Below are 7004 nucleotides of genomic sequence, written 5' to 3'. Positions count from 1 at the left end.
GGGGGGGGGCTAGCATTTACTGAGAGCTGTTAAGTAAACTCTGCTAAATGTTTGCCTAATTATATCATTTAATTCATACAATAACTCTAAGAAATAGGGTTCTATCATAACCTTTTTTTCTTTTTTTTGAGACAGTCTCGCTCTGTTGCCCAGACTGGAGTGCTGTGGCACAATCTCAGTTCAATGCAACCTCCACCTCCCAGGTTCAAGCAATTCTTGGGCTTCAGCTACCCAAGTAGCTGAGATTGCAGGCACATGCCACCACATCCAGCTACTTTCTGTATTTTTGGTAGAGACAAGGTTTTGCCATGTTGGCCAGGCTGGTCTCGAACTCCTGACCTCAAGTGATCCGCCTGCCTCAGCCTCCCAAAATGCTGGGATTACAGGCATGAGTGACCGCAACCTGGCGTAATCTTTGCATTATAGCTGAGAAAACCAAGGCTTACAAGGCTACAGTCATCTGCTCAACATCCAATAACCAAGGTGGAAGAGCCAAGATTCAAACCTCCTGTCAGCCTGACTCCAAAGGCCCTACTGTAAACACCAATGCCTTCTTTCCCTGGACTTACTCTAAATGTATCAATTCCTACTCTTCAAGGCTTGAAAATCATCTCCCTCTTCTTTTCCCCACAAACCTCAGGAAAGCTTTGCCTGAGGAGCTGCTCGAGGAGAGCAGTTAGAAGATGGAGACTCCAGGCCAGGCGCGGTGGCTCAAGCCTGTAATCCCAGCACTTTGGGAGGCCGAGACGGGCGGATCACGAGGTCAGGAGATCGAGACCATCCTGGCTAACACGGTGAAACCCCGTCTCTACTAAAAAATACAAAAAACTAGCCGGGCGAGGTGGCGGGCGCCTGTAGTCCCAGCTACTCGGGAGGCTGAGGCAGGAGAATGGCGTAAACCCGGGAGGCGGAGCTTGCAGTGAGCTGAGATCCGGCCACTGCACTCCAGCCCGGGCGACAGAGCAAGACTCTGTCTCAAAAAAAAAAAAAAAAAAAAAAAAGAAGATGGAGACTCCAGGAAACCCTGCCACTGTGAGTTGACTGAAGGGCAGTAACCACTGTTTAAGAAACGAGGACAGATAGTTATATGGTACTCATATGAGTACCATAGAGTACTCTTCTCTATTTATTCTAAAGAGTAAAGTACTCTTTACTATCCTCTATTTCATAGTAAAATAGAAAGTGGGGCAAAAACTATTGGAATAAATATGATAGATACTTATTAAATGAATGAAGCACTTTATATCTTTTTAATCTTCTAATTCCATCTTGAGGAACTGATGGTGGGAAAAGTGCCTTGCACACTGAAATTACATATTTTTTAATAAGGAGACTGTCTTCTGAAAAAGCTCAAGGTGGTGGCAGTTAGCTCTAATAGTCCCTATGTTACAGTATTTAGAAGGAATCATCTAAAACATAAAATAATCCATCAACATAATAAAATGTAATTAACTTATTTTAAAAAATGGTGATTGAAGGATTAAAAGTATTCATCACACATCAAGGCAAGCAATATTCCAAAGATGTCTAAATATGAAAAAGCAACTAGCAATAAACAAAGATCGTGTCCTACAGTTTCACTGCATGGCAAATTTATGTGTTCCACCATACAGGACTGGGGAAATGGCGGCATATTTAGAGCACAGGGAAGGGGGCAACACAGATAAAGTGTTGCCACAGGGAAACTGGCTTAGCTTTATGTTCCTCATTCTCTCACGCATTCAACAAACACCAGCTGAAACATCATGCTGGGCTCCGAAAACAAAGTCCACTGACATACAACGCAGACCAGACCCTCACCAAACTGTTCTGCTGAAGGTCTCACTGTACAATGTCACAAAAGCTTTAAGAAGGGGAAAGTCCAGTCTGTCAAGAGAGCCCAGAAGCAACCCACGCTAAAGGGGGCTAGTAAAGGCCTCTTAGATACAAAATGTACCCTTTCATCCTTTTCTTACCCAAGAAAAGATGCTTATTGTATTTACCAACTATGCCAATACACCAAAAGGTGAGCAGGAGTTCCCTCTGAGACATGGGATTATCAGTGATTTTAATTTTCTGGTTTATAGTTTTCTGTATTTTCTATAATATACATGTATTACTTTCACAATTAGAAACAAAATTATAAATATTATAAACTAAAAGGAGATAAAAGAATAAGAGTACCATTCAGGGCTTAAAAGTTTTAAGTGAAGGAAAGAGAGATGGATTTTGAAAGTGTAGCCTATGTTAAGGCATCAGGTAAGCATCATTAAGAACATACTATGTGCTCTGACAGGCTGTTGGAAAAAGTAAGTTGAAATATAACTCAAAAAAAAAAAAAAAAAAAAAAAAGAAAAGAAGGAAAATATAACTCAGGGCTGGGCATGGTGGCTCACGCCCACAATTCCAGCACTTTGGGAGGCCAAGGCGGGCAGACCACCCGAGGTCAGGAGTCCAGACCAGCCTGGCCAACATGGTAAAATACAAAAATACTAAATATATTAGAAATACAAAAATTAGCCAGGCATGGTGGCATGTGCCTATAGTCCCAGCTACCCCAGAGGCTGAGACACGAGAATTGCCTGAACCCAGAAGGAAGACGTTGCAGTGAGCCAAGATCATGCCACTGCACTCCAACTTGGGGGACAGAGTGAGACTGTCTCAAAGAAAGAAAGAAAGAAAAAGAAAGAAAATATAACTCAGATACCTTACTATGGCAGGTTAAGTAATTTTATCAAAGAAAAGAAAACGGCAAGGCGCAGTGGCTCAGGCCCATAATCCTGGCACTTTGGGAGGCCAAGGCAGATGGATTGCTTGAGCTCAGGAGTTTGAGACCAGCCTGGGCAACATGGTGAGACCCCGTCTCTATTAAAATACAAAAAATTAGCCAGGCATGGTGGCATGTGCCTGTAGTCCCAGCTACTTGAGAGGCTGAGGCAGGAGAATTGCTTGAACCCGGGAGGCAGAGGTTGTGGTGAGCCGAGATCATGCCACTGCACTCCAGCCTGGGATGGAGCGAGACTCTGTCTCAAAAAAAAAAAAAAAAAAAAAAAAAAAAAAAGAAACAGAAACAGGAAAAGGAAAAGAAAAAGAAAAAAAAAAGGTAATAAATTGACAATCAGCTGACAATTTGAAGTTGAACAACATTCTCCAGAGCAGCTCCCAAATCAGGAAATGCCCCAAGGCAGGTTTGAGAACAAATAGAAAAGTACTTCCTATAGCAAAACTTTCTCAGCAGAAATGCAACTCATGAGGACCAACCAGACTCAACTTCATATCCCACAGCCTCTCCCTGACCTGATGGCTTTGCAAATGCAGTTAGAATCTGAAATTTAACATATCCAACACCGATTTCTTCTTCACTGGCATGTCTGGCATTCTATACTCTATCTCAACTAAGGCTTTCATCATCTATTCTTGTCATGCAAGCTAGGAATCCTAATTCCTCTTTCTGTCTCACACTCTACCATCCAAATGCCTCGGAAATGTCTCCCAAATCTCTCTCATTCCCATGCTTATTGCCAATGCCCCAGTTCAGGCTTCATCAGCTTCGTCATCCGTCAGTGAGACCACTGCAGCAATCTCCAACTATCTCTTTATTTTAAAAAATCCTTCTCTCTCCAAATCTTTCTTTCCTTATTGCCACCAATGTGATTTTTCTCAAATCACAGACCATGCCAGTCATGTAGAAACATATGATGGCCTAGTGCTAGCATTCCAACTCCTTAGATGGCATTTAATGCCCTTCACAATCTGGTCCCTCATATCATTGCTGATGTACACTGAACAGTAATTAAGAGCACAGACTCGGGGTCAGCTAGGTCCAGGTCAGAATTCTGGCTTTACCACTTCCTTAGCTGCTAGACCTTAGACTTTGGGCAACTAACCTCACCTCTTCAGAACTTCCATTTACCCACTTGGAAAGCAAATAAGATGTATCTAAAATGCCTGCCACACAGTCACTGATCAAGAAACATAGCTCTTCTTCTGTCCTTCAATTAAAATACCTCCTCTTCCAAGAAGGTAGAAGCCCAAATTCCCTCTTCTCTCCTCCCCTAACAATTTGATTTGCACAGACTTACAGTTTCACTTTTTTCTGTAACTACTCTCACCACCTCCTTCCCCACACCCTCTCATTCAGCTATGAATTACATAAAGGGAAAAATAGCCTCATCCATTTTGTATCCTCCTAGAGCCTACAACACAGCAGGGGTTTCACGCTACCTGGCTAAATCAAAAGGACTCTGCAGACTCTCTTTCAGAATGGACCCACCAGACCTGCCAATTCTCTATCCCAGGTAGAGGGGCTATACCTCTTCTACTTCCCAGCCCCTGTTCTTCAGGAACACTCTTTCCTCTCTGAAACATCCCCAGCACCTAACAAAGGGCCCGACATAGTTACTTACACATATTGATGGAATAAACGATTAATATTCTTTTAACACATGATTTAAACACTTGCATTATATTATTGCATATGGTGGTACCACCTATTCTTCAATTGTTAGAAATGGAAGCTGTTTACAGTATTCCATTATTATAAATAATCTCATAATCATTTTCCTATACAAATGTGAACATATTTCTAGAAGAAGATTACTAGGTCAAAGAGTATGAATTGTGTTTTGTAACTTGTGATATATACTGGAAAAGCTCAGTCTTTTAAAAAGTGTCTCTAGGCCAATTATGAAATATCAATACTATGAACCAAAGGTTATCCAATTAATTATTAGCTCATAAAATGGGAAAACTTAAAAATCTAAATTAACTTCTAATACACAGAATGTTAACAGATATAGAATTGAAATACATGTATTTGAACATGCTGATAATAAAACATTATCTAGAGCAGCTTTTTTCTTAGCTGATCCTATTAATTAAAATAATATACATTAGCTGATTATCATAAAATTAATTTCAAAATCATATACCTGATAGTTTCCAAAGTAGGGGAAGTAGAAAGAATACAGATGGGATTTAGTTCAAAATAATCTTGAATTAAGAAATACCATGCTATGTTTGTCAGCTTAGTCCTTTCTGTCTGTGGACACACCGAGGAAGCATCGTTAAAGTCTCTCTTTTCCCTGCCGTCCTAAGTCAGAGTCTCCTAAAGAGCCCGAACAACTGAGGAAGCTCTTCATGGGAGGGTTGAGCTTTGAAACAACTGATGAGAGCGTGAGGAGCCATTCTGAGCAATGGGGAACGCTCTCGGACTGTGTAGTAATGACAGATTCCAACACCAAGCACTCCAGGGGCTGTGGGTTTGTCACATATGCCACTGTGGAGGAGGTGGACGCAGCCATGAATGCAAGGCCACACAAGGTGGATGGAAGAGTTGTGGAACCAAAGAGAGCTGTCTCAAGAGAAGATTCTCAAAGACCAGGTGCCTACTTAACTGTGAAAAAGATATTTGTTGGTGGCATTAAAGTAGACACTGAAGAACATCACCTGCGAGATTATTTTGAACAGTAAGGAAAAACTGAAGTGATTGAAATCACAATTGACTGAGGCAGTGGCAAGAAAAGGGGCCTTGCCTTTGTAACCTTTGATGGCCATGACTCTGTGGATAAGATTGTCATTCAGAATACCATACTGTGAATGGCCACAACTGTGAAGTTAGGAAAGCCCTGTCAAAGCAAGAGATGGCTAGTACTTCATCCAGCCAGAGAGGTCGAAGTGGTTCTGGAAACTTTGGTGGTGGTTGTGAAGGTGATTTAGGTAGGAATGACAACTTTGGTCATGGAGGAAACTTCAGTGGTTGTGGTGGCTTTGGTGGCAACCATGGTGGTGGTGGATATGGTGGCAGTGGAGATGGCTATAATGGATTTGGTACCGATGGAGGCAATTCTGGAGGGTGGTGGAAGCTACAATGATTCTGGCAATTACAACAATCAGTCTTCAAATTTTGGACCCATAAAGGGAGGAAACTTTGGAGGCAGAAGCTCTGGCGGCTATGGTGGTGGAGGCCAGTACTTTCCCAAACCATGAAACCAAGGCGGCTATGGCGGTTCCAGTAACAGCAGTAGCTACAGCAGTGGCAGAAGATTTTAATTACTTCCAGCAAACAAAGCTTAAAAGGAGAGGAGAGCCAGAGAAGTGACAGGGAAGCTACAGGTTACAACAGATTTGTGAACTCAGCCAAGCAGAGTGGTGGCAAGGCCCACCTGCTATAAAGAAGACATGTTTTAGACAAATACGTGTATGGGCAAAAAACTCGAGGACTGTATTTGTGACTAATTGCATAACAGGTTATTTTAGTTTTTGTTCTGTGGAAAATGTAAAGCAATCCAACAAAGGGTTTTGATGTAGATTTTTTTTTGTACCCATGCTGTTGATTGCTAAATGCAATAGTCTGATCGTGACGCTGAAAAAAAAAATAATATATTTGTGTTCTGAGTAATGGAAAATAAGGGACCAAGGAAATTGGAAGTTTATCATATCACAATGTGAATGCATGCATTTTGGCTTAAGGTATGTTAGACACTGCTGGAGACAATTGAGTTTCAATCATGAAGGGAAATAGTCAAACTTACAAGACGATCTGATAGCTGAAAACAAAGAGATAAATCAATGTGTACAGGCTGCTGAAAGAAGAGCTAGTTTTGTACTACTTTCCTGAAAGGAAATATCAGAAATGGCAACGGAAGAAACATCCTTCTTAGGGCAGGGGCATAGAGCTCTGTGCTGGGGAATATACCTGCCATCATGCCTTGTGGAGATTCTGCCTTCTGCTTAGTATAGGAGGCTGCAGGAAAGGGAGATGATTTATCTCTTCCCTTTTGCAGTGAGTGGTTACTGCTGGAAATCCTGCGGGGATTGGTAATTTCTTTAAACTGTGCTGCCTTTACCTTTCTTCTCCCTATTTCTGCCATTCTGTGAAAGCTTTCATTTATTCATACAAATATCCTTCCCTTCCCTTGTTGACAAGTCACTATAAACTTAGGGTAGTTTCTGAAGTATATCTCTCTATTTTGGGTTGATCAGTGGGTTTGGTATTCTCCTTTATTCATTCCTTTTAGGGGTGG

General features: G+C 41.6%; 1 protein-coding gene and 1 pseudogene across 1 annotated transcript in view; one reads left to right on the top strand and one right to left on the bottom strand.

The window, feature by feature from the left end:
* MAPKAP1 (MAPK associated protein 1) overlaps positions 1 to 7004 on the bottom strand; it is a 283018-nt gene that overhangs the window by 165634 nt on the left and 110380 nt on the right. The window lies entirely within an intron of this gene.
* On the top strand, positions 1988 to 6030 carry LOC108531353 (heterogeneous nuclear ribonucleoprotein A1-like; annotated as a pseudogene).

Source organism: Rhinopithecus bieti, unplaced genomic scaffold (assembly GCF_001698545.2).
Source record: "Rhinopithecus bieti isolate Rb0 unplaced genomic scaffold, ASM169854v2 scaffold_7967, whole genome shotgun sequence".
NCBI lineage: Eukaryota > Metazoa > Chordata > Mammalia > Primates > Cercopithecidae > Rhinopithecus > Rhinopithecus bieti.
Note: the sequence above shows the minus strand (reverse complement) of the source record. Positions and strands in the feature narration are given on the sequence as shown.